Raw genomic sequence first — 21,352 nt, 5'->3', positions numbered from 1 at the left:
AACTACTAGCTCGCTATGGCAGCGATACATTGTAGTATCATGATTGTGTTTGTAAACGACATTCAAACAATTTTAAACAATCCTAGAGTACTTAACATAATAAAATTAAATGAAATACCTACTCCTATACCCCTAGTGTACATTTCATTCGATAGCGTGACATGACGTACGCGTTGGCGTTTGAGTCATTTTGTATGGGAATTTGAGTTTCCAGAACGTCCCGCTTGGCGCGCTCTTCAAAATTCCATACCGCAAACGCACGTCACGCTATCCAGTGAAATTTACACTAGCGGTACCTATAGATCTATAAACAATTAAAAATATATTTAACAGACAGAACAGAATACAGAATAATATTGAAACGACGTTAAAATAACATTCGTCACGTTCTACAAAGGATGTTTATAGATTATTGTACTGAAATAATAGAAAAAAAGAACAAAAGATTGAGGTATTCATTATATATCGTCGAGACGAGAGTATTTTATGAGGCGAATATCATATAACTGACTCGGTGTTAAAAAAAACACAGATAATATTATTATGCCATAGATCAGATATACCACTACCTATATAAATGTGTAGTAATTAATCATTACCATTAGATACCCGAGGTAAACCGAGCTGTTCAGCTCTAGACTAGACGCAGATATATAGGTAAGTAGGTACCTAACTAACATTTTATTATTGACTGAACATCAAAAAAAATGTAATCTATTTATATAGTTCATAAAAATATATGCATTTTTACAAATTTAACTACTGATCTCATCAATAAATCAATTAATTAAATACCTACGTTTAGAATGATAAAAAAGTAGGTAACTAGGTCGTTTGGCAGAAGTACTTGTGCGATGATTTGTGTGATTGTAGAATTAATTAAGTAATTTAAAATATGACGTTAATAGTCAACCATTCACCACCAACCACAACAACGACGTCAAGAATAGGGCGAAGTCAAAGCCAAAGGTAGGGAATGCTGACCACATCACCATGTGGAATATACATACCTATGGCTTGGAATTGAGAGGAAGTCAACCATTCAAATGGCACTTGCTTCTTACAGGCCTTAGTTATAACTAAATTACCCACCTATTTATATTTAAAACTGTGTTTTTCAGACTTGTCTTCAGCCCAGAATAGACACTAGAGTGGTGTCCATCACCAAGGGACGTAAACACATGGCCTGCCCATAGTGATGGGCATATAGGATGAAATGTAGGGAAATCGTTAATCATATTTTGCCATATTCATGGTATATCTTCTCTAGTATAAGTTATCTGCGGAGCGAGTCCAAGTTCGCAATTAGTTGCGTAAACCGAGCTCCTTAATGCATGGGCAGTAGTAGCGAACATTCGAGCGTTAACCTACATTATACAGGGTGTTTGGTACATCGTTTGCCAAATTAAAACGGCAGATAGGTTGAGTCACTTGCTATCTTCTCATGCCTAGAAAAACAAAATTGGCCATAGTTTTTTTTACTACTACGCAAGTAAAAATTTGAAATTTACGAAAAACTGGCTTAGAACTGAAAAAAAAATGTGCGCCAAATTAAAAATGTCTAGGCCTGGGAAGATAGCAAATGACTCAACCTATCTGTCATTTTAATTTAGCAAACGATGTACCAAACACCCTGTATACACAGTACATAGGAAAACCAATGTAAGTGGATCATTAAAAGGTTAGATTTTAGAGAGTTAGGGGAGAAGCAATAGGCTTTATCGAACGTTGAGCAGCACAACTGATGGGTAAAATAATAAATACATAATAAAACCACTCTCCAATCTGTAGGTTAGTATGAAGTAGGTACAAAAGGAGTTTTCTGGTTGTAATAACAGGTTATGAATTTGATTTGGATTTGTTATGGATATGATCCGTCAGTTAACTTGACCAGCAAGCCTATTATGGATCGCTTTATCCACGTTTATCCACGTGATAAAACAACTGTCACTTTTTAACTCTGGGGGATAGAAAGAGACGGACACCGTTTTATCACGCTGTCACGTAGACAAATACGACCATCATAGCCGTACTGTTGTTGATCGAACGAGCAGTCACGTCGTCGCGGGCGAGCGGTGCTCAGTCTAAACGGGTACTTATTGCCACATATGCGTATACTGTGTTGGCATACTGCGTTGGTATACTGGGTTGACCTATTGCCACATATGCGTATACTGTGATCATGATGAGGTAAGGTAACCTCAAATCAAACTTTGTTAATTGTGTGGGTAAAGTCTCAAGAGAGTAGCAAATATAGGATTAATAACTGACTGTTTCCGTCTCTAACTAACATGCCAACATCAAACAACATTGTTTCACTTTGTTTATAACTAGCGACCTGACCCGGCTTCGCACGGGTTAACAAATTATACACAAACCTTTCTCAAGAATCACTCTATCGATAGGTGAAAACTGCATGAATTTTGAGTATATCACGAACATACAAACAGACAGACGCGGCAGGGGACTTAGTAAAGGTGTAGTGACAGACCGTATTTTTTTTTAAATGCAGGGTTGCCCTCGAGATATCAGTTTTAAATCTATAATTTTTTTACTAGGATTTTTGGTTGTAGAGTAGGTCAGTACTATTACTCAGTCAGTACTACTACGAATACTAACTGATACGAACATTCATACGAATCCGGTTTTTTATTAAAACCAAATACCTATCAATATGGCTCCGGTTCTTCCTTAAGTCACCTTAGAGCGGTTTCGTACTACGTCTGATCCGAATCCGATCCGAGCCCGTGAAAATATGGTCCGTAGTAGCCGTAGAACTATTTCTATGGTAAGTTACGCACTAGATCCGATCTCCGTCATCCGATTTCTTTCCGTCATTCAACGTGTGCGGTGCGTAACTTACCATAGAAATAGTTCTACGGCTACTACGGACCATATTTTCACGGGTTCGGATCGGATTCGGATCGGAAGTAGTGCGAAACCGCTCTTAGAGTAGAGAATTTCCACTATATCCCCCGAGTAGTTACACTGAGCTCTATTCGCTCATTTATTTGCATTTATTTGTATTATGATACAGATATTTGTTCCTGAGTCATGGTTGTTTTCTATGTATTTAAGTATTTATATATTAAATATATATCGTTGTCTGAGTACCCACAACACAAGCCTTCTTGAGCTTACCGTGGGGCTTAGTCAATTTGTGTAAAAAAAAATGTCCTATAATATTTATTTATTTATTTATTTATTTGACATTTCATTGCCAGATAAGGAAATAGAGATGATCTAAGAAAGTACCAATAACCATTTCCCCCAAAGTCCCCAACGCCCGTGTCCATGCCCATCAAACTGATCTTATCCTTTTATTTTATGACTTGCGGCCCGATCCAAACTTTAAGATAAGTTACTTAATAGATTTAGAAACGATTATGGATTAGATGTGTCAGTGTCTAAAGTGACGTATTTGTTTGAAGAAACGTCATGTTTGACACTGAGACTAGATCTATTATTTGACGAATCTTAAAATTCGAATCGGGCAGTTGGCTGCCGACATTACTTATATAAACGTCTTGTTTCTACATATAGTAAACTCAAACCAAACTGACGGCCGGAGTCATATCTCTATCTTTCTCACTCTACCTTCGATCAAGCGTTTTGCGTCTACTATAGTACGTATATCTATTATCTATCTATGTATACCTATCTTAATATCACATATTTTTCATTAAGTTACTAGGCCGCGCCTACTCAAATAAAATGAATATATTTATTAATGCCTGAATTAATAATAGGTAGGTAGTTATTATGCGCACCCGGTCAAAGTAATTTCCTTAAGGTACAGTTAAGGAGGCTCAGAGCGGAGTTTTTAAAATGTGGTAGCGCTTTTTTGGATCATAATACGGCTGATATAAATTTAATTAACAATCTTGAGGCATTACCGAGGGACTGTAGCATTTCAAATCCTGATTTTTTTACTATCTCTCGATAGAAAAAAGTCAGGGAACGCATTAATTACTTTTTTATTAAATTATAGTAATTTAAACGAACTAAAAATTATAATTAAAAACATTATATTCGCAGGCCGGGAACGCACTTTCATACATTATCGGTATCACTTACGCTCAGTGAGATAACACGAACTTACTGGGACCTTAATTGCAAATTATATACCTACCTATACCTATTTCTACACGTGATTTTCACACATTATTTTCGTGCCTCTAGTTCTAGTAGATCAATGTTGCTGACGTAAATAAATTGAAAGACCTGCGTTTTCCGAACTTGTTATCGAACCCATTACTCTCGACTTTGTTTTATTGTGATTTCATTGTAGGTATGGAGAAGTGAACAAATAAATAGTTTTTGAACTAATTTATCATGTTATTTTACTTATAACCCCACTACTGTCCATCGTCCTAGCCCTGACGATATACCCCGCCATATGTGAAACATCTCCGTTTTTATTTAAGTACTTACCTGTTGGTAGATATCGGTGGGTACAATAGCATAGCCTGTGATGACGAAATAAATTATAATTAACATGTTTACCAACAACATTTACTTTTTATGTACAAATATAGCAATATAGAAGTAGGACGTGGAAGGGCTATCCCATCCTATTTATTGGGTTTTTATTATAGTGAAGTTTATCATGGTTTTCCGGTATCAGCATGAGCTGAGGTTTTGGCTCCATACCTACCCAAACGTATGCTGCACTGTGTTCAAAATTTACTGAATTAGTTGTACCTACTTAAAAGAGTTATATTTATTATCAGCAGCCAACCTTAATTTCCTACAACTAATACAGGTGGTGTGCTGATGTGCCCAAAATGCCCTCGAGTATTCAGCAAGAAGATAGGGTACGTGAGCCACATAAGGGCGCACCAGAGAGGTAAGCTACACTCTAATAACACTAGTTAAAAATTGTCTACTCCTGAGACACAGTCGCTGTGGCCGAAATCGGTCAGGAGAGCATCATCGTCATCATCATCATCAATTATTATAATAATTATGTGTGTAGAAAACAGTTTTAACATGAAACTTGTAGGTGTTGGTACTAAGTTCGTGGTTTATGAGTTCGTACACTGTTTTATGAAACCTTTAACTGCCTCTGCTTAACTAAGTAATCAAAGTTTGTTGGAATTACAAACGTAGGGAGCGAATAGTAGGTACCTACATATACTCGTATACCTAACCTCTTCGATTCTCTTCTGATAATACTTAGTTGAGGCGGAGTAAGTTCTCCTTGTCTTGAGAAGGTTTGAGGAGTATTTATGGGGACATAAGGTTATGAAAAAAAAAAACTTGCATTACACCATTTACACCCCTGCTGATATGTAATAATATTTTTTTAATAATATTTATAACAAGCTATATCTTCACGAATTCCTTAAGAAAATATTTTAATAAAAGTTTTAATATACTTGTTTCAAATATATATTGAATTAAAACTTAACGAAAACGAACGAAACTCCTACATGAACCCTGAAAACAATACACTCCGTTTTTAGAACGTTCGTGTAGGTAATTAGGTACGTTCCTTAAATTTAGTTATGAGTGGTTATGTATTGTTAAGTTCACGCACACGTGCGCTTCATTTTCAGTATCCTTATGAAGTTTTTCTGACGTTAGACTCGTTAGAGGCAATGCGAGCCTTGCTTTCCATCTATTCTATACAAAAGCTTTTACGTATTCAACGTAACGTTTCTTTATATCGCTGCGAATTAAATACTTTATAATCTTCGTGTCTATTCTCAGAAATTGTTATAAATAGGTATTTTATCTCCGAAATAGAATTAATGTACGACGTGTTGATAATTTTAATTGCTTCTGTTCATTCTCAAATGGGTACCTAAATTCCAAATAAACCGTCGTATTACGTAAATACGACAAAGCAAACATTTAAAAGCTGTTTGATTTGCACTTTGCATTCTCCAGACGTTGTCATTTTCGATTTGTACTTTAAAATGATTACAGTACAGAATGTATCGCCGTGTGCCTGCTACACTGCCACAATTCAAAATTTTTGATTTTCTGGATTATTGCAGATTCGTATTCAAAATTGTTCAATTTACGACCTTATTTCGAGAGCCATAGCAAAAAAGGTCTTTAAGAGCCTTTTTCTCACAAGTGGCCTTATGGATTTGACCATAAATTGTCAGACAATTCCCTGCAATACAGCCACTTTTGAGTTGTGGCTATATAGCACACGTTTTAAATGAAGCTTTTGAGTTGCGTCCTAGCAAATAATAATTAGCTGAGTTACACATATTACTATTATCGCGTACAGTGATCTTGTTCCTATCAAAGTTGATATAAGTTCAAAAACTAAAACCCGACTACTGCAAATCGCGCTCTAAAAAGTATGAAACAAGATAGAATTCTTATCTGAAGTTATCAAACAGGAAATATTATAAATGTTATAATTTTTTAAATAAAAAAAAATAACGTAATAAAATTTACTACATTTTTGATATATTTACAGAGATATTCAAAGGATCGCCGTGCATGCGTGCGGTCGTATGCCACGATTATAAACTTTAAGGTAAAGTGGCATACGACCACAGCAGCTATCCTCTGAATCTCTGTAAAAATATAAATAATGTAGTAAATTATACATATTACGTTGTATTTTTTTTATTTAAAAAATTATAACATTTATAATATTTCCTGTTTGATAACTTCAGATAAGAATTCTATCTTATTTCATACTTTTAGAGCGCGATTTGCAGTAGTCGGGTTTTAGTTTTTCGACTTATTTTTTATTTAATTAATTTTGGGGTCATGACTTCGTTACTAACTATTCGAAGTCACTTTATATTACTTTTTCGAGGGCATCCCCAGTACAGAAATGCACGCAGAGCGCCACATATATCGGGCTGCGCCATCCTTTGGCATGGAGGCGCTTTCGGCGCCCAGCTTTGGAACGTGTACAGTGCGCCTCCTACGTCGGGCTACGCCCGACTCTATTACTATGAGGGCGCCTTCGGCGCTTTGGAACGCGTAGAGCGTGTCTTGTACGTCGGGCTACGCCTGACTCTTTTAGTATGAGGGCGCCAAAGGCGCCCGGCTTTGGAACGCGTAGAGCGAGCTTCGTACGTCGGGCTACGCCCGACTCTTTTAGTATGAGGGCGCCTTCGGCACCCGGCTTTGGAACGCGTACAGCGAGCTTCGTACGTCGGGCTGTGCCCGACTCTTTTAGTATAAAGAATAGGCTTTGAACGCATACAGTGCGCCTCGTACGACGACGGGCTACGCCCGACGCGTTGAGTATGGGGGCGCCGAAGGCGCCCGGCTTTGGAACACGTACAGCGTGCCCGTACGTCTTTTGTACGGCTGTTTCATGCATTTGCCTGGATTTGGTAAGCGTCCAGCGTGTCACGTATGTCGACACTTTTAGTATGAGAAACTCGAAGTCGCCTGGCTTTGGACTGCTTGCAGCGCGCCACGTACGTCGGGCTACGCCCGACTCTTCTAGTATGAGGGCGCCGAAGGCGCCCGGCTTTGGAACGCGTACAGCGAGCTTCGTACGTCTCTTGTACGGCTGTTTCATACATTTTGGCTGATCTGGACTTCTATACCTATTCACGTTATAAAATGCAGGTTATTAAAAAAACACTATGTTTATAGCGGCCAAACAAATTTATTTTGCAAATACCTTCTTGTATCGCCGTAGTCGGGTAATACGCGGATAGAATCCAGAGCGCTTGTAGATTCGTAGTTCGAATTACCTACCCGATAAATTAATGTTTCATCGGGTGCATGCAAGCAAAGCCGGGTGCAAAAGCTAACAATATTAATATATTTGAAATGTGCTAATTGAGCTCTTTCAAATGATATACATCACGTAATCATTACTTATTTTTATTTTTTTCGTTCGTGACTTTATGACCTCTAGAGGACGCCTTGTTCATTTTTTTGTGACTTCATATAGCCTATAACCAGCGGACATTTCGAATGACATATCGTTTGTCAAATTATAATGTGTACTTTAGAAGTTATGAGGGAACAAATGAACATACATACATACATACCCACATACATACCGGTCAAAATCATAACCCTCCTTTTGCGTTGCCGTAGTCGGGTAAAAATAAAGGGATTTTAACTATTTTGGTGTTTTTATTTATATTTGCATGGTAACCTTTATCCAATAATTTTGTGTTTAAATTTGGCCGCATCTCAAAATCTTTAAAAAACGTTTCTGCAATACGGCCACAACTCTAAATACCTGTCTTTCGGGCCTTGTGTCTTAAGAAATATACATTTCTTTTAAAAAGTGGCATGGTCATAAGGAGGGTTATATCATTCCGAGTAAAAAAAGCTAAATTTTAAGTTCATAGACCTAAAACTAAAGGAGTAAGATCCTATTAAACACCCTGAACTATACTCTCACAACTTTGAGCCGCGATTTCTCGAAAAAACGGTTTTTTGAGATGTGGCAGTGTAGCAGGCACACGGCGGTATATTCACTTAAATAGATAAAACTTTTTCTTAAAAAAAATGTTCTGCCGTAAATTTAAATTATACCATCAACCGAGGTGAATAGGGATGGCTGGGGTGAATAGGGACCAAAAGTTAAAATATATCTTACCTGACAATTTACTAAACAAAACATACAATTTAGCGCTAATTCCCTCTTAAAGGTATATTTTTAACATAATTTAATAAACCATGAATTGTTCAATGCTTTCCAACCCAGTTATATTTAGCTATTTAGGTTAAGTAGATATCGTATTTTGCATTCACAAAATGCAGGTTATTAAAAAAACAGACAATTGCTAGGATAAAACAGTTTTTTCTGTATTTCAATTTTCATCTAAGGCGTTTCTGTGTGCTCTAAATAAAATGTAAAAGCAACAAATAAGCAGGAATTTCAAAGGATGTGCTATACTGTCAGGGCGAGAGCCTAACTAATTGTAAGTAACTAAGTACGTGTCAGCCGGCTTGGCTGAAATGTAAATGCGAATGGGTTAGTTTATTTAAAGTTTTACAATATACTTTTTTAATTTGGAAAATTTCAGGATATGAATTATGAAATCATTCAAACCTCAAAAGTGGTCCACGATTTTAATTTCCATTCCGTTATCATTTTTCATAATATGACGGTAATGTAGTGGAAGGAATGAAAAATGTGTGAAAATTTGGGGACACTTTTTTTCTCCTATCAGGATCGAAAGAGTTTGAGTAGAAATACCACAGAAAACTGTTCCAGAAGGGACCATCAACGTTTCAAGTGAAAAGAACGTGGACGGGTAGAAGATAGGTAAGACGGTGTGTATCATACATTTTGCAGTAAGCAGGATGCAATCTCGACAAACTTGTTCTTCCTTTGAAAGCCTTCTTTTGATTATTATGATTGCAATTCCTTGAATTTGTTTCAGTTTATATTAGATTTCTCCTACGAAAGTGCTTCCTCAACTCACTATACACTGGTTATTCTCTGACAGAAAGGAATCTGACAATTCCTTTCATTCCCATAAATCCCATAATACATATGTTACCACACGACAGACGAGTGTGAACTATGTAATTTTATCCAAGACCTGTCAACTGCATCAGCCGATTAATGACTTATTGAATTGCTAAAGAATTTTGAAATAAAAAAGGCGAGTGAAAAGTCCCAATTACCATTATATTTCGTATTAGATTTACAATTGCGCATTAATAAAAGTCATTGGCACTTGACAAAGGGGAAGAAGAAAAAGCATTTATTTTGCCTGTTCCTTTATTAAAAGGGAACAATGTGCCCTGCGAAACACGTTTTTTGTATGATGTACATGGCAACTGTTCAGGAGTTCTCCGAATATGGGCTCATTATGGAGGCATCCGGGTGGCCTTTCCAAAGTGTCGACACGCCGCGGGTAACCGACACTGGATGAATAGTTACTATTACTACCTAAAACAATACACAGCAGGGCTAATAACCGCGAAAATAGAAGTTCGCAAATTGCGGGCGTCTTCTTCTGTCACTATAATTACGCCTTCATTGGAGTAAAAAAGAAAGATCCCCGCAATTTGCGAATTTCGGTTTTCGCAGTAGCCTCTCAGAGCGTGCACCGTTGATTCTTGTTGAATCTGTTAACTTTACAGACGCTCACAAAATGTTACAGGGTGGCTTACACGCGTATTCGGGAAACGAGATAATCACAAGATCTAGAGACGATATAGAGATCAACTATATTTACATTAGATATCGACTAGATGTGACTTGGATATCTAAGTCATAACTTGTCGAAATCGTTCAAGAGGACCTCCAGAATCGCGGAAACGTCAAATTTGACATATCTATCTTACAAATATCTTTAAATTATCCATATCGTAACTTGTTGAGGTCTAGTAGAGATCTAATTTATTTTCAGAATCGAGCCGTTAGTCAACAAAAGCTTGTAGATTTTCACACGATTTAAAGTTCAAATGGAGGGGGTATGTTGGCAACTGAGACAAAGTTTTGTGTCGAATGAGTGAAACACTCGAACAATTACCTACTTTAATTTACTTAGATAGGTATAATGTTTTAGCTAAATAATATATTGAGTTAGACTAAGAAAAGTCTGCAGTGATTTTGACAGCACTCACAGAGCAAATGTTATTTATACTTACGAATACTTCATAGTATTTACCCATAATTTCATAGAAGTTTGACGTTTAAAATAACACCAAACTTGCACTTCGTGGGCTATCAAAATCTCAGCAGACTTTTCTTGGTCTAACTCTATGAATCTTTGTTTATTTTGAAGGCACTGAACTTTTAAAACTTCTGCGTTCTTTTTAAAACTATTTATTATCTGGATTTATGTTTTATAAAATGAATATCTTTTATAAGACACGAACTTTAAATTACAATGTATTGTATTACAAAATAAATACAAACGTAAAAAAATGTGCCTTACAAACACGAAAAAAATAGTTTTATCTCTTTTATCAATATCGAACGTAGGTACGCAAGTTGCATTTTGATTATAATTTGATGTATTGTTAACACATAAAATATTTATTGTATGTAAATTAAAATTTATTAAAACAGATATTATATAACATAATAAATAAATCATAAATCTAGCCCTAAATTAGCCTGAGGCATTGTTCCCAGGACGCTGGCCGCGTTTCCCATCTGCATTTTTGCTATTTAAATATTATTATATAGGTTCACATTAATTCTTGTTTGTTTCGGGAGTCTCTTTGTAGTCGAAACAAATTGAAATTGTCGCCAAATATTTATCTATATTTTCCCCCTCTGGTGTAGGTAATACCTAAATTATTTGAAATAGCAAAGTACACGACGTCTTGTAATTAATTATAGCCTGACAAGTTTTTATTTGGCCTTCGCCATATTTTGGGTTTTAAATGAAGTGATTTTCTTGGACAACAGATGTTGAAAGTCATCGAATGTCATCCATGTAAACAAGAAGAAAATACTTCGTAACGATTTTACCTCAAAAATGTAAAAAACAACTGTCATAGATGTAAAATAAAATATTTTGAATACAAAAAACATTCCCATAAACATTATGTACAGTCGCCATCAGATATATCGGAGCGGCCAAGGTGCTCACAAATATCTGAGCACGCCTTTATTGTCAACGCGTTAGAGTGCGTGTTCAGATATTGTGAAAACCTTGGCCGCTCCGATATATCTGATGGCTGCTGTACCTATTTTGAAATTAGTCATTGTAGTAGTGGCTTTATATTATTGTACAAAAATGTACATGCCGTAGGAACATTATTGTCGTATAATGTAAGGTGCTTGTAGCGATACTATCTCAGAGCCAAATAAAATCTTGTCAGACTTCAAAATCAGTAAAAAAATAACTGTCAAATCCATTATGCCTGAGATGGGACAAAACGGGCAATTATTTGGGATTGTATCGGTTTTTATTTATTACACAGACCGTAGATCCATCTTCCACATCTCAACAAATCTCACTGACAATAATAGCGGGAAATGAAAACCCCCTACTTATAACATAATTTTGTAGGTTGATACCTATAAAATTAATGTTATAAGTAGGCGGCTGATGCCTGATACCAACCCACAAACAGACAACGGATAAGTAAATCCAAAAATAATAGATAGTATAGAGGGGTCCTGTCATTGTGAATTTTGTAGTCACAGTAAATTTACTGCCATCTATCGACACACGACTAAACTCAAAATGAAAACGTATAAAATTATCAAAAAATGTAGATATATGGATAAATGATTTTATTATTTTTATATCATTTTGATCCATGTTCATCATATCTATGTGTTAAAATTGTTAAATATGAAACGGTGTCGTCACGCCATCTAGCCGAGCATAGGCTGAAGGTGTGTGCGGCATCTATCCAAGAATTACTTTTTCTTGATTTCCGAGGCACGTTTTTTCCTTAGACTTTATTCATCTTATACGAAGTTACATTATGTCTTTGGTAAAACTAAATAAAAGCTTGTAATTAACTTGAGACATTGGAAGAATGCTGACCACACGTTCGATAGGAATCTCGTTTGCCTCTATATCGTATGTGAGCCGTGTTAATTGAAGCTATTTCAAAATGCTCACGTGATCGAATGTCTACGCACAATGGATGGAAGTTTCCGTGTTTCTGCCTTGCATGTTTCTAACTGTTTGACATTATGGTAACTTTTGGAAGTAGCACGACACGTCATTAGAACGAAGCTACTATTGTTGGGTATTTTGTGTCTAAAATGTCAAGATCAGATGATGCATGACCATGGTTATAGATATTAAAAAGGTATACCACAAATCACAGCGCTATGTTAACCCTTTAGTCCGTAGCGGCAACATACTTGCTATCATATTTTAAACAAACACGCATCTATACTGTAAGAATTATAGTACGAAATCGAATGACTTAGAAAGGAATGTCAAATCGTTAAAGGGTTAAGTCATATATCATAGCTTAGAATTTTGATATTCTGAAGACATTAAACCTTTATCCAAAACTACCCAAATGACACTTTGTAATTTTTAAGCCATGTTATGAAAAACCACTTTAAAACCTACAAAGTCGCTGTTGGAGTTATAAAATTTCGCAACATTTATATTTTTCAGACAAAATATGTTGTATAATTTTACGGTTCAATGTTAGTATGTCTCACAACAGTTTAAATTCGAAAATATGTTGTTGTGGAATTTTTAGAACTTGAACACAAAATGGGTGTCTTGCCACAAAGTTATTTTATTCATTTTAAGTAAGTAGGTGCATTTTATTAAACTTAAAACAGAAATTTTTATTTTCGTTGAAAATCAGCGACAGCTAGAAAAAAGTAAAGGTAAAATGTTTGGTTCTGTACCGTACTAAGTTTCCACAACAACAAATACTAAAAAGTACGCAACCCTCGGTGGGCGAGTCCGACTCGCGTTTGTCCGGTTTTTTTGATATGCAGGTAGTCCCCCGCTGCGTTTATCTGTCAGTTAGACAGACGTAATGAATGTCATAAACTACTGAACGGTTGTGCCAGTTTCTTAATAGCTTTATTGCTATTGGTACATGACATGACATACGATTTATCGTTGGATAGATTTCTGACACAACGTTGATTACTAACGGGTACTCCCCACAGACAAAACATCCTCCAGACTGAGCATAGTCGCGCTACCCCCACTGCCACGCATACGGTAATTTTACTCCATGTTCGAGTCGAAAGTGTCTTTGTGTGACGTCCGTCTTTGAATGGACCAATCACGGCACGGGACTTCGCTCACCTCGTCCCGCGCACCCCCGCATTTTTGGCATAATCGCTTGCATGAAATTATTGCTCTAAACTCGGTCTAGAGGATTTCTAGTCTATGGTGCTGCCTAATGCCTAATTGCCTATACATATACGCTAATGGATTGTCTACAATCGGCGCTTGAAATGTAAGTACATTCAGTAGCAGAAAGGCCAGGTCCCTTGCGAACATCTATGCGGGGGGTATGTGTGGGAGGGGAATGGGGAGGGGGGTACCTACGTCTACCGCTAATTGTTCGTATATGGGAACAGTCAGTATCAATAATAACCGATAAAGCATCGCGTCAACAGCAAATGCCTACTTACTACACTCTGTTATAGTTTTACACACAGCTATAGACATATTTCTTCAAATTGTTTTAAATAGTTCTCATTAAAAAAATGATGATAAAGCTATTAGGGCTGATTACACACTTTTGACACGTATTTTCACCCCCCTCCTATTGATTGTGATTTGGATTCAAATTAAATTTATAAATTTCTTACTTACTATAAGTATTACCAAAGTAATAATAAACCCAAACTTCAATCTATAGACCGGAACACTGTTCACTTTTTCTACAATAGTCCCAATGCCTGCTGCGACCGGTTCATGAGTGTCTATTGTTGCGCCTGTGAACGGGTTCCAGCAGGCGTTCTACATGACATTAAAGCTCTCCAAAGGGCCTCTACGTGTTGGATCTGTATCCCCACGCAAGCCTATCAAAAGACCGGGATTTATAGGCCCGTGAAATCCAGAAAGGAGATACAAATAATTATTAGTACTCGTAAAGTAATGGCAATGGCATAACTATGCCGTTGTTATTTAACCCTTAATCAAATATCGGGAAATTATTTCCCACTTCATTCTAATTTACGAAATATTTTTTATCTTTTTAAAGGCAGCACTCAGATATAGAGTCTGGCTACTGAAATTTTACCTAAGTTATTGGCGGGAAATTCAAAAAATCTCGGGCTGGTCACACTTTGTGTAGTAGGAATTATAGGTTTGATACTAGACAATATTTTTGACAAGTAAGGTACCTAAGGAAATAAGTTAAATAAACGTTTACGTGCTCTCAAAGTCAGCTCACATAATTTCTACCACTATTTAAAGTACAGTCAGTGACAAACACATATGTTTACGTTCCAATATTTAGATTTTATAGATATATTTCAGAACTTTTAGTTTATCCGTTTCTTTATACACTTGTCCTGTTTCTGAGATTCAGGCATTAATAAATTCACGTACTTAATCAAAGTAATAGGCAAATGTTAGAACTAGTATTTAAAGTATCAAAATATTTATAGAGCACCAACCTCATAATTTGTTTACATTTGGTTAGGAGTTGTAAACATTGCAGTTTTTCGTTATACAACGCTACACGTCGAGTTCGCACATTGTCGTAATTATTTAAGTGTTTAAATAATAGTTTGCGAACCTCATTCAGTATAGAAATTATTAATATTATTTAAAATAAACCCCTTAAATCCAGCAAACAATTTGAATGAATGACATAAATTGACAACTGACTTTTAGCTTTTTTTTAAATCATAGACAATTGGTGATACTACAACGAAATATCTGTCAACAATTTTTGGCTAGCCAGACTCTACCAACCATACAGATTTAAAATCTTAGTAACATTTTAAATTTAAAAAATGGCAACACTTTTCTAATGGCCGCCATTTGTGACCATACGTCAAAGTCAATATCAGTTGTTGTGATTTTTTTTGCAATAACGACAATTTTTTTAGTGTTTTGAGGTTAAGTGCGAAAAAAAATCTTGTAAGTGCATACACTGAATACTATCATAAACTAGACTTATTTTCCCTGTGTTTTGCTTGAAAAGAATTGTGATAACGATATGATTTAGCCAAGATTTTTAGGTTTTAGTAAGTGGGTAATTATTTCCCATTGTTTGTTCCTAAACGTACGATTTACAAAAAAAATGGTAGGTTTTATCAAGTGGGAAATTATTTCCCAGTGTTTGTTCTCCACCTAAATTTTAATTGGTTTCCTTAAATAAAAATATATGCCCGTTTGCCTGTTACTCAAAAAAATCTGTGCCTGTTTTTGTTTTCTTTTTTCTTTTATTTATTTCTTTGATTTTTGAAGATAACGTTAAAGGATCATACTTGAATTCCGGGGGGAGCTACTAACTAGTAAAAAGTTCGTAACCATATCGGACAATGGGAAACTATTTCCCACTTCATTCAAAATTTTGCTATTCCGTAACTGATGACGGGAAATTATTTCCCACCGTAAAACCCCCCTTTCCCCCCCACTAAAATTATTTTTATATATTTTTTCGTAATCTACGCACCCACATTACCTAAAAACTAATCTTAGTTTTCAAAAATCTCATGAAAAGTGTTCCGTTTGATTAAGGGTTAAAACAAATGGTCACTCTTGTGGACAACAGTTAATGATTATGTACAGTCGCCATCAGATATATCGGAGCAGCCAAGGTATTCACAATATCTGAACACGCACTCTAACGCCTTGACAATAGAAAGGTGTTTAGATATTTGTGAGCACCTTGGCCGCTCCAATATATCTGATGGCGACTGTATTTGTATATACGACCTACCACATCTCAGGCTATATCGTAGGAAATATCATCAATAAAAGGAGTGGGTACACCTTAATTTGTTTAAGGGTTCAGATAGAAATGTACGTATCATAATCCTTTACTTTGAGTATGTTTACAGAAGGATCGAGGACCTTGAGGAATTGCTATGTATGATCCAATTAATTAAGGGGCTACCCGAGGTTTTCATCGATTTTTGACAAGTTTTGAATCGTATCTTCTTTTTTTGCACTACAGATAGAATTATAAGACAATCGGTTAGCGGTTCTTCAATCTTTTATCTCCGGTTTTGTCCACTGGATTTGGAAAAAAATTAATACTTATTTTTTTATAAATTTTTTAAACATTGTCTAAATAACACTTTTTTCGTATCTGATTTGCAGTGAAGGATCTTACATGTACGAAATGTACATATTTGGGTTCGTCTTTGAAAACTCTTAGGTAAATCGTGTCCAAGGTTTTAATTTTAAACTAATTAACACAAAAGTTATGGCCAGAAAACCAGTTTTTTAGCCTAAAATTGTTCAACTTCGATGCCAAATATTTCGAAGACAATGAACTTTAAAGTAAATATGGGATACTAAATTGCTTAAAGCCGTTACTGTTAATATGATAAGCTACAAAAAACATTAGAAAACTAAGGGATTCAGATCGAAGGTCATTGGCGTGGGGGAGCCCGTTAATGCCTTGTCATCTCAGCGAAGTGGACCGTCACGACCCCGTACAAAATGAAATACACAAAATGATAGAAGTTTTATTTTTTAATGACATTTTGTAAACTACGTGAAAATAGTAAAGAAAATATTTGCACTATAAGGTCAACGTATTTTTAAGCCACAACAACGTATGTTTCTTTTTGTACAATAAAGTATTTTACTACTACTACTACACACTACTACACATCTACTACTACTACTACTACTATATATCTTTGGTCGTTTTTAGGCTGGATGTTTAATTCACGTAAACAAAACAGGTTTAATTGATTAACGGGCAGTTTCCCACCGTTCAATAATTAAACCATTATAACCTGCGTCGTTAAACAAAGCAATTAAGTACTTAAGGTGGATAAAAAGTGACGTTTTTTTATGGAAACGCAGCGGAGTGAAGGTTAGTGTAAGGTTAACACTAATAGATATCTACAAGCTACGCTGTTTAGTTAAAAATTACTGTATATATTAGAATCTTGGTGTGAAATGAAACTGGTTCTAATTATCACATTAAGAACAGTTCTAACTCTTGATTAGGAATTTAGAAACTTGATTGTTTATTAATTTTCGATTTTACACATTCATATTCGTTTAACTACTCACATCGACTGTTATCTTCAAATCTGGTTACTAAAAACCTATTAATTTCTTCGTGCGAAATATCGCCGTGTTTTATAAAACTCATAGGTACGGTTTGCTTATTGTATTATTGTTGTTATAAAAAATCACTGTAAAGATACAAGCTCATCAAAGATACGGACTCACCACAAAATTACAATAAAAAATGTAGTAGTAGTAGTAGTAGTAGTAAAATACTTTATTGTACAAAAAGAAACATAAAACATGAAAGAACACACATCATTAGTACAAAGGCGAACTTATCCCTTTCAGGGATCTCTTCCAGTTAAAGTTAAATGTAATATAGCTTAGTAAATTTAATTAAGTAGCCGAACCAGTCCAGGAGTAGGTACATTTTCTATACAATTTTCTAATCGTATTCTAAAACTCCTCAGCAATTTCTCATCTTTTGCATCTGAATGCGACTTGTTTGCCGACAGACATCATAAACTTTATAAATATTTTTTAACGTTTTGTGTATCAACATAATTATGTACCAATTATTGTCAGATTCATTACATAATTTAATTATTATAGTCGCAGCTATACTACATATTACATATTTATATTTACAGCGATTTGGCGGCCCTAGTTGTAATTCTGTATTAACTATCAACCTAGAATTATATTTGAATAAATATCTAAACACTCTAAACAGCTACCGGTCCCATGGGAAACCTTATTCAGTGTCACATGACCATCTCAGTATATTTTTAACATTTGGGATCACGACCTCAAAATCTCACATCTTGATTGTATTTATTAAAGGACCTCTAAATATGTATTTAAGTCAGACCACGACTAAAATCATAAAATCCTTTAGCGATAAAATTATTTACTTAATAAAGGTGCCAGAGAAGCTGCGTTATCTCTTTGATTGTATTAAATCCCAAGTTGTGACATAAACAATTTTAAGAAAAAAAAACCGCACGTCGCAAAGTCGGACTCGCGCACGAAGGGTTCCGTACCATAACGGTTATTGGTAACTTATAACGGTCACCTATCCAAGTACTGACCCCGCCCGACGTTGCTTAACTTCGGTTAAAAATCACGTTTGTTGTATGGGAGCCCCAATTAAATCTTTATTTTATTCTGTTTTTAGTATTTATTGTTATAGCGGCAACAGAAATACAACATCTGTGAAAATTTCAACTGTCTAGCTATCACGGTTCGTGAGAACAGCCTGGGGACAGACGGACGGACGGACGGACAGCAGAGTCTTAGTAATAGGGTTCCGTTTTACCCTTTGGGTATGGAACCCTAAAAAAGGATTTAAGTTGTAAAATATCCAAATTTTGTTGATGCTCATTTCTTGATTGTCTTCGAGGGTTTAGAAAGTCAGAAAGTTAAATTTCCTGTCAACTGAGAATTAAGTTTTGAGTTTCATGCGGTACCGAGATTAACTTTCCTTATTAAAAGTAACCTGATTTACACTTCAGAAAAACAGGTATTATTCGATCAATCCTTCGCAATCTTACAAGTGCGTACCTATACTTATTTCCTTATTTATTTTTGATAAGCAAATAATTACACAGTAGGCATTATTTATTAAGGGGTAAGTGACCATTTAAATTTATATTTGTATAAAAATTGTGTTGTTGTAAAATGTTCCTAAAATGTTATGTAAATTCATATCTAGTTAATTGTAAATAGTATTTATTACTTGTACAGATTGGCATAAAAAAGAAATATTTTTGCAGCATAATTGGGTATACTATACTTTGATTAAATAAGTTACCAATAACCGTAACGATATGAATGTGATACCGTGAAAATCAATTTTTAGTGAAAACGGGTTATACGGTAAACGATTTTAAATTAAACAATGAGCCGTATCATTTTATATCATACAACATATTTATACTCAAATAGTAAAAAACAAAAACTCAGGAAATCCTGTCGTAATTAAGCGGTAACGTAAAGCAAAGCTCACCTAATCTATGCAAGAAGCTTAAAATGTCCAATGGAAATTAAATGTATTCCAATCGTAAGCGATTGAAGTTAACTCGCTAAAGCTCAGAATATCCAGTATAAGTATGCTAGCAATTTACGCATAGTTTGACTGATATTCAGACCAAGTTAAATTGGTTATTTGAAAACTTGATACACCCGTGCTCGCGCTACCAATGGGATTTTGTGGCAAGACCTTGAGATCCACAAACAGCAACGCTGGGCTTTTCCCTTCTCCGGATTTGACCTTGTGTGACGAGGAAGTACTACTTGGGCAAATAAGCTATACCTAATAGCTTTTAATAACTCTTTGTTTGACGTTGAATCAATAATGGCCACGATGCCTTAGCGTTCGTCATTGGATCAATGGCCGTTTATTACATTTTAATGGATTTTTGATTTTTCCACTTCCGTGACGATTAACTACAAAGATATAAAATCTATCTTCATTCAAGTAGTGTATTAATACGTTTTATTTTATAAATTTTTAATACGTACTGTGACAGCTAAGTAATTACTGTAATTTAATTAAACGTAATTTTCTACCACGTATTGGAGTAGGTAGGTATTGTAGAGTTTATTTCTTTGGACTTTCACATTAATATTGATTTAACTCCGATTACCACGATAATTTCTTCATTTATTGTTAAAAGTAATCCATCAATTTCTTCAGTTTTCTTTTAATTCATAGACCATGGGTTTTCGCAATAGCCTTGTATTTATTTTTAAGTAATATTACTTATGTAACATGATATGATTAGGTTTTGTAGATAGCCCTTTAATTGCGTAATTGCGTTTCAATTAATGAAATTATGAGTAAACCAACAATATCTACCTACATAAATTCTCCGCCAATGACTCACTTTTAATTCCTAAGCTTCCTCCATTCAAAAAGGTGAAGACCCACGTTACCTCTCAAAGTTATGACTTCCTGACAGACACGATTCTCAAAACAGAGCCAAACCCACCGCAAGTAAAATCAAACCTACCGTGTCATCCACAGATCAGAAATATTTCACTTTAACGCACAAAGAACTAGTTGTAAGATTGTTTACTAAAACACTTATCACGTTTCACGGATCCTAGCACTTTCACTCGATGAAAAGCAGTTCTGTGTCGTTTTGGTTCACCAAATCGTTAAAACTGCCTCTGCGCACGGCGCTCGCGTCACACTGGCTGCCTGCGCGCAGAAGCCTCTTCCCCACTACAACCAACCCGGTTTATACTTAACTCCGTTTTGAACTGTATTATTTGCCGGCTAAAGTTGAATTCAGGTTTTATCGGAAGTTAATGAATGCGAAGTGTCACTGTTAGCTTTACTCTCAATTGTAAATTGATTGTCGGTAAGTACCAGTCATAGTTTTATATTGTAGAACTTGTTGGAATCAATGTTTTGTTTTGAAATTATTCAACATTTTATTGATCACGATGCCCAAATGTTTTAGCGAGACAACTAACTAATATACGTAACAATGAAACACGGGTTTTAGTATGTAGGTAACTTGGAAGTTCTGCTTCATCATGCATAACAGCCGTGAATGACATTGGAAATTCAATTAAAACTTGTAGAAGGTGTATTCTCTTTATAACTTCTTTTTATTTTCATATATTTTATTATTATATTTTAGTTTTTATATAATATTATAAGTATTAGTTTAATTTTTAAGTAGTTATATTTTAATTTTAGTTTAGTTTTTAAATCTTTAATTTATAGTTAGTTTTAATGATATTGTAAAGTATTAGTTTTTAATCTGCAATAAATAATTTATGATATACTTATTAAAACTTGTGCCTAATTAATAATAATA

The 21,352-nt window shown here is 35.2% G+C and overlaps 1 protein-coding gene across 3 annotated transcripts in view; it reads right to left on the bottom strand.

Moving 5' to 3' along the window:
- Positions 1 to 20,720, bottom strand: part of LOC134664542 (tyrosine kinase receptor Cad96Ca-like) — an 85,860-nt gene extending 65,140 nt beyond the window's left edge. Inside the window, exon 1 of one of the 3 annotated variants that reach the window (XM_063521240.1) lies at positions 20,534 to 20,720. The gene's annotated coding sequence lies outside the window, so the exon portion shown is untranslated. Of the gene's footprint in view, positions 1 to 20,383; positions 20,505 to 20,533 lie in introns of those variants that run through there. The other 2 variants (XM_063521244.1, XM_063521243.1) reach the window with 2 other exon arrangements.
- Between the last annotated feature and the right edge of the window lie 632 nt (positions 20,721 to 21,352).

Source organism: Cydia fagiglandana, chromosome 5, assembly GCF_963556715.1.
Source record: "Cydia fagiglandana chromosome 5, ilCydFagi1.1, whole genome shotgun sequence".
Lineage (NCBI taxonomy): Eukaryota > Metazoa > Arthropoda > Insecta > Lepidoptera > Tortricidae > Cydia > Cydia fagiglandana.
The sequence above is the reverse complement of the archived record's forward strand: the minus strand, read 5'-3'. Positions and strand labels throughout refer to the sequence as shown.